The following is a 7,747-nucleotide window of genomic DNA, read 5'->3' as shown; positions in this document are numbered from 1 at the left end:
GTGTCCTTGGGCAAGCCACTTAACCCAAAATTACTCCCAAAGGCTGTGCCAATAGTGTGTGAATGTGAATGTATAACTCTAAAATGTACGTCGCTTTGGACTAAAGCGTCTGCTTAATGACATTGTGACATTGTAGCATTAGATTTAACTGTTAGTAGATCTGATCGACAATAAATTAACTGCACAATGACCCAATTTGCTTTATTTAGTTACTTAAAACTAACTTAGGAGAGGCTGTTGCAGTAAACAACAAGTGATAAAGGTGAATGTACCTGTTGAGGACTGTCCTGTGGACACGAACCTGCTTCCATCTGTTTCTCAGACACAGCAAGAGGATGGGACGTCTTTATAGGATGAATATCCAGGGCACACAATGTCATCTGCAATGATGTATAAAGAAAACAATGGAAAAATTAAGACCTTAATGTGCCCACCATATAAAACTCAAGTAGATAAAAATACATGTTCAAGGATCTTTAAACTTTAGTACATGCCAAAACACCAGACTTCACAGGAAAGAAAACAGAAAGAAAATTGTAATATTTCAGACTAATGAGTAAACCTGTGTTTGCTTTAACACATCTTCAATACAACAAGCTTCATGGGGACTTTAATACACACCATGTTATCATCCTTCACGGGGACTAAGCATCTCTGGATGTTATTTAACACTAATAGTATCATAAGTACATTGTGGGGACATCGTAAATGTGTTGGATTACACTGATATTTAGGCCAAAAGAAAATGCCCAGACAGGTTCAGATCCATCTTAAAAGAGCTTTTATCTTTTGCCTCATTGAGGCATTAGATTTAACTGTTAGTAGATCTGATTGACAATAGATTACCCTCACAATGACGCCATTTGCTTTATTTAGTGCGACTGTGGTCTGGAGGTAGAGCAGTCGTCCACCAATAGGAAGATCAGTGGTTTGATTCTTGGCTTCTCCATGTCAATGTGTCCTTGGGCAAGCCACTTAACCCAAAATTACTCCCAAAGGCTGTGCCAATAGTGTGTGAATGTGAATGTATAACTCTAAAATGTACGTCGCTTTGGACTAAAGCGTCTGCTTAATGACATTGTGACATTGTAGCATTAGATTTAACTGTTAGTAGATCTGATCGACAATAAATTAACTGCACAATGACCCAATTTGCTTTATTTAGTTACTTAAAACTAACTTAGGAGAGGCTGTTGCAGTAAACAACAAGTGATAAAGGTGAATGTACCTGTTGAGGACTGTCCTGTGGACACGAAACTGCTTCCATCTGTTTCTCAGACACGGCAAGAGGATGGGACGTCTTTATAGGATGAATATCCAGGGCACACAATGTCATCTGCAATAATATATAAAGAAAACAATGGAAAAATTAAGACCTTAATGTGCCCACCATATAAAACTCAAGTAGATAAAAATACATGTTCAAGGATCTTTAAACTTTAGTACATGCCAAAACACCAGACTTCACAGGAAAGAAAACACCAAATTGTAATATTTCAGACTAATGAGTAAACCTGTGTTTGCTTTAACACATCTTCAATACAACAAGCTTAATGGGGACATCTTTACACACCATGTTATCATCCTTTATGGGGACAAAGCATGTCTGGATCATATTTAACACTAATAGTAACATAAAAAGTGCACTGTGGGGACATCGTAAGTGTGCCAGATTACAGTGATCATTGGGCCAATGGAAAATATCCAGACAGGTTCACATCCATCTTAAACATCCCCTTATCTTCTGCTTCATTGAGGCATTAGACTTAACTGTTAGTAGACCTGATTGACAATACATTACGCCTACAATTAGCTTATTTGCTTTATTTAGTTGATAAAACCAAACGTAAACAGGCTGTAAAAGTAAACATCAAGTGATGAAGGTGAATGCACCTGATGTGTCCTGTGGACATGAAGCTTCTTCCATCTGTTTCTCAGACATGACAGCAAGATGGGAGCTCTTTGCAGGATGAGTATCCGTGGCACACAATGTCATCTGCAATGATTTTTTAGGTAAAGACAATGTCAGGATGAAGATAGATCAAGTAGATAAAAATACATGTTCAAGGATCTTTAAACTTTAGTACATGCCAAAACACCAGACTTCAGAGGAAAGAAAACAGAAAGAAAATTGTAATATTTCAGACTAATGAGTAAACCTGTGTTTGCTTTAACACATCTTCAATACAACAAGCTTAATGGGGACTTTAATACACACCATGTTATCATCCTTCACGGGGACTAAGCATCTCTGGATGTTATTTAACACTAATAGTATCATAAGTACATTGTGGGGACATCGTAAATGTGTTGGATTACACTGATATTTAGGCCAAAAGAAAATGCCCAGACAGGTTCAGATCCATCTTAAAAGAGCTTTTATCTTTTGCCTCATTGAGGCATTAGATTTAACTGTTAGTAGATCTGATTGACAATAGATTACCCTCACAATGACCCCATTTGCTTTATTTAGTGCGACTGTGGTCTGGAGGTAGAGCATTCGTCCACCAATCGGAAGATCAGTGGTTTGATTCTTGGCTTCTCCATGTCGATGTGTACTTGGGCAAGACACTTAACCCAAAATTACTCCCAAAGGCTGTGCCATTGGTGTGTGAATGTGAATGTATAACTCTAAAATGTACGTCGCTTTGGACTAAAGCGTCTGCTTAATGACATTGTGACATTGTAGCATTAGATTTAACTGTTAGTAGATCTGATCGACAATAAATTAACTGCACAATGAGCCCATTTGCTTTATTCAGTTACTTAAACCTAAGAGAGGCTGTTGCAGTAAACAACAAGTGATAAAGGTGAATGTACCTGTTGAGGACTGTCCTGTGGACACGAAGCTGCTTCCATCTGTTTCTCAGACACAGCAAGAGGATGGGACGTCTTTATACACACAATGTCATCTGCAATGATATATAAAGAAAACAATGGAAAAATTAAGACCTTAATGTGCCCACCATATAAAACTCAAGTAGATAAAAATACATGTTCAAGGATCTTTAAACTTTAGTACATGCCAAAACACCAGACTTCACAGGAAAGAAAACAGAAAGAAAATTGTAATATTTCAGACTAATGAGTAAACCTGTGTTTGCTTTAACACATCTTCAATACAACAAGCTTCATGGGGACTTTAATACACACCATGTTATCATCCTTCACGGGGACTAAGCATCTCTGGATGTTATTTAACACTAATAGTATCATAAGTACATTGTGGGGACATCGTAAATGTGTTGGATTACACTGATATTTAGGCCAAAAGAAAATGCCCAGACAGGTTCAGATCCATCTTAAAAGAGCTTTTATCTTTTGCCTCATTGAGGCATTAGATTTAACTGTTAGTAGATCTGATTGACAATAGATTACCCTCACAATGACGCCATTTGCTTTATTTACTGCGACTGTGGTCTGGAGGTAGAGCATTCGTCCACCAATAGGAAGATCAGTGGTTTGATTCTTGGCTTCTCCATGTCGATGTGTACTTGGGCAAGCCACTTAACCCAAAATTACTCCCAAAGGCTGTGCCAATAGTGTGTGAATGTGAATGTATAACTCTAAAATGTACGTCGCTTTGGACTAAAGCGTCTGCTTAATGACATTGTGACATTGTAGCATTAGATTTAACTGTTAGTAGATCTGATCGACAATAAATTAACTGCACAATGACCCAATTTGCTTTATTTAGTTACTTAAAACTAACTTAGGAGAGGCTGTTGCAGTAAACAACAAGTGATAAAGGTGAATGTACCTGTTGAGGACTGTCCTGTGGACACGAAACTGCTTCCATCTGTTTCTCAGACACGGCAAGAGGATGGGACGTCTTTATAGGATGAATATCCAGGGCACACAATGTCATCTGCAATAATATATAAAGAAAACAATGGAAAAATTATGACCTTAATGTGCCCACCATATAAAACTCAAGTAGATAAAAATACATGTTCAAGGATCTTTAAACTTTAGTACATGCCAAAACACCAGACTTCACAGGAAAGAAAACACCAAATTGTAATATTTCAGACTAATGAGTAAACCTGTGTTTGCTTTAACACATCTTCAATACAACAAGCTTCATGGGGACTTTAATACACACCATGTTATCATCCTTCACGGGGACTAAGCATCTCTGGATGTTATTTAACACTAATAGTATCATAAGTACATTGTGGGGACATCGTAAATGTGTTGGATTACACTGATATTTAGGCCAAAAGAAAATGCCCAGACAGGTTCAGATCCATCTTAAAAGAGCTTTTATCTTTTGCCTCATTGAGGCATTAGATTTAACTGTTAGTAGATCTGATTGACAATAGATTACCCTCACAATGACCCCATTTGCTTTATTTAGTGCGACTGTGGTCTGGAGGTAGAGCAGTCGTCCACCAATAGGAAGATCAGTGGTTTGATTCTTGGCTTCTCCATGTCGATGTGTACTTGGGCAAGCCACTTAACCCAAAATTACTCCCAAAGGCTGTGCCATTGGTGTGTGAATGTGAATGTATAACTCTAAAATGTACGTCGCTTTGGACTAAAGCGTCTGCTTAATGACATTGTGACATTGTAGCATTAGATTTAACTGTTAGTAGATCTGATCGACAATAAATTAACTGCACAATGAGCCCATTTGCTTTATTCAGTTACTTAAACCTAAGAGAGGCTGTTGCAGTAAACAACAAGTGATAAAGGTGAATGTACCTGTTGAGGACTGTCCTGTGGACACGAAGCTGCTTCCATCTGTTTCTCAGACACAGCAAGAGGATGGGACGTCTTTATACACACAATGTCATCTGCAATGATATATAAAGAAAACAATGGAAAAATTAAGACCTTAATGTGCCCACCATATAAAACTCAAGTAGATAAAAATACATGTTCAAGGATCTTTAAACTTTAGTACATGCCAAAACACCAGACTTCACAGGAAAGAAAACAGAAAGAAAATTGTAATATTTCAGACTAATGAGTAAACCTGTGTTTGCTTTAACACATCTTCAATACAACAAGCTTCATGGGGACTTTAATACACACCATGTTATCATCCGTCACGGGGACTAAGCATCTCTGGATGTTATTTAACACTAATAGTATCATAAGTACATTGTGGGGACATCGTAAATGTGTTGGATTACACTGATATTTAGGCCAAAAGAAAATGCCCAGACAGGTTCAGATCCATCTTAAAAGAGCTTTTATCTTTTGCCTCATTGAGGCATTAGATTTAACTGTTAGTAGATCTGATCGACAATAGATTACCCTCACAATGACGCCATTTGCTTTATTTAGTGCGACTGTGGTCTGGAGGTAGAGCAGTCGTCCACCAATAGGAAGATCAGTGGTTTGATTCTTGGCTTCTCCATGTCGATGTGTCCTTGGGCAAGACACTTAACCCAAAATTACTCCCAAAGGCTGTGCCATTGGTGTGTGAATGTGAATGTATAACTCTAAAATGTACGTCGCTTTGGACTAAAGCGTCTGCCTAATGACATTGTGACATTGTAGCATTAGATTTAACTGTTAGTAGATCTGATCGACAATAAATTAACTGCACAATGACCCCATTTGCTTTATTTAGTTACTTAAAACTAACTTAGGAGAGGCTGTTGCAGTAAACAACAAGTGATAAAGGTGAATGTACCTGTTGAGGACTGTCCTGTGGACACGAAGCTGCTTCCATCTGTTTCTCAGACACGGCAAGAGGATGGGACGTCTTTATAGGATGAATATCCAGGGCACACAATGTCATCTGCAATAATATATAAAGAAAACAATGGAAAAATTAAGACCTTAATGTGCCCACCATATAAAACTCAAGTAGATAAAAATACATGTTCAAGGATCTTTAAACTTTAGTACATGCCAAAACACCAGACTTCACAGGAAAGAAAACACCAAATTGTAATATTTCAGACTAATGAGTAAACCTGTGTTTGCTTTAACACATCTTCAATACAACAAGCTTCATGGGGACTTTAATACACACCATGTTATCATCCTTCACGGGGACTAAGCATCTCTGGATGTTATTTAACACTAATAGTATCATAAGTACATTGTGGGGACATCGTAAATGTGTTGGATTACACTGATATTTAGGCCAAAAGAAAATGCCCAGACAGGTTCAGATCCATCTTAAAAGTGCTTTTATCTTTTGCCTCATTGAGGCATTAGATTTAACTGTTAGTAGATCTGATCAACAATAAATTACCCTCACAATGACCCCATTTGCTTTATTTAGTGCGACTGTGGTCTGGAGGTAGAGCAGTCGTCCACCAATCGGAAGATCATTGGTTTGATTCTTGGCTTCTCCATGTCGATGTGTCCTTGGGCAAGCCACTTAACCCAAAATTACTCCCAAAGGCTGTGCCATTGGTGTGTGAATGTGAATGTATAACTCTAAAATGTACGTCGCTTTGGACTAAAGCGTCTGCTAAATGACATTGTGACATTGTAGCATTAGATTTAACTGTTAGTAGATCTGATCGACAATAAATTAACTGCACAATGACCCAATTTGCTTTATTTAGTTACTTAAACCTAAGAGAGGCTGTTGCAGTAAACAACAAGTGATAAAGGTGAATGTACCTGTTGAGGACTGTCCTGTGGACACGAAGCTGCTTCCATCTGTTTCTCAGACACGGCAAGTAATTACACCTATTAGTAATACGTAATTATTTACAAATACCCATGCAAAACAGAAACATCATACAAAATGACACAGTAATGCTTAGATGAATTATCTTTTTAACTGTACAGTTCTCTTTTTTTCTCAAGGTAAGTATTTTCATAAATTTTTCACACATTTAATCAACATGAATTATTTCTAAGCCTTTACCATGAATTATGGTATTTTTTTATCCGTTTACCAGATGAAATAAAATGAATTTCAACACTCTTTTTAACCATTGCACACGTTATGTATGAAATGAGCTGAAAATAACAAAATGCACCTTTAACACACATTAAAATAATACATTCAAGACTTCAGAGTATCTGCCTTGTTATGAATTAACTTCTTTAGCAGGCTTTAACACACACCTCATAAACAGTGCATCTCAGAATAAAATAGAAAATACACACACAGAGCAGCAAAATAAGTAGCTAATAATCCGAGCAAAATAATAGCTTTAGCTCTTAACACAGACAGTGAAAAGTAGCCGTAAGTCACGTTCATGTTTTTTACAAGTTCTCCGCCATTTAATGGACTGATAAACCATGTAGCTACTGCTGTTAGCATTCGCTAGCTAGCGCGAGCTAGCTCGCTCAGGTAACTCACCAGTCTCTGCCGAAAACAACTCACAGGTCTTCAAACACTGCTCCGCTTCCGGTAGGTATAGTTTCCAGAGTTCTTCTGTGCTCCGAAGTGAGTTAACAACCGCTATTTGTTTAATAGATTGTGACTTTCTTCTCTATTCTCTATTTTTCATCTGCTCGTTGACTCTGCTGTTCTGCATTTCTCTCGCTCTAACTCTCGCGAGAATAGGTGGAACTCTCGCGAGAATAGGGTGGAATTACTTTCACTCACAAATAAGACTAAGTGTGTGCTAAATAAATATAATTACAGAATAATAACCAAATGAGAGTTAATAAATAAAATAAACATTTTCAAAGAAACAATAATATTACCAGTCCCAATTTTCTACTGGGTTTCATATATATATATATATATATATATATATATATATATATATATATATATATATATATATATATATATATATATATATATATATATATA

At 37.1% G+C, this 7,747-nt stretch overlaps 1 long non-coding RNA gene across 1 annotated transcript; it reads right to left on the bottom strand.

The window, feature by feature from the left end:
* Window positions 1–1,919: 1,919 nt before the first annotated feature.
* LOC133419470 (uncharacterized) lies at window positions 1,920–7,005 on the bottom strand. Its single transcript, XR_009770516.1, has 6 exons — window positions 6,595–7,005; window positions 5,648–5,755; window positions 4,708–4,799; window positions 3,761–3,868; window positions 2,821–2,912; window positions 1,920–1,996 (listed from the first exon to the last, which is right to left on the bottom strand). It is a non-coding gene; the product is annotated as an uncharacterized LOC133419470 (long non-coding RNA).
* Window positions 7,006–7,747: the final 742 nt, after the last annotated feature.

Source organism: Cololabis saira, chromosome 2 (assembly GCF_033807715.1).
Source record: "Cololabis saira isolate AMF1-May2022 chromosome 2, fColSai1.1, whole genome shotgun sequence".
Classification (NCBI taxonomy): domain Eukaryota; kingdom Metazoa; phylum Chordata; class Actinopteri; order Beloniformes; family Belonidae; genus Cololabis; species Cololabis saira.
Note: the sequence above shows the minus strand (reverse complement) of the source record. Positions and strands in the feature narration are given on the sequence as shown.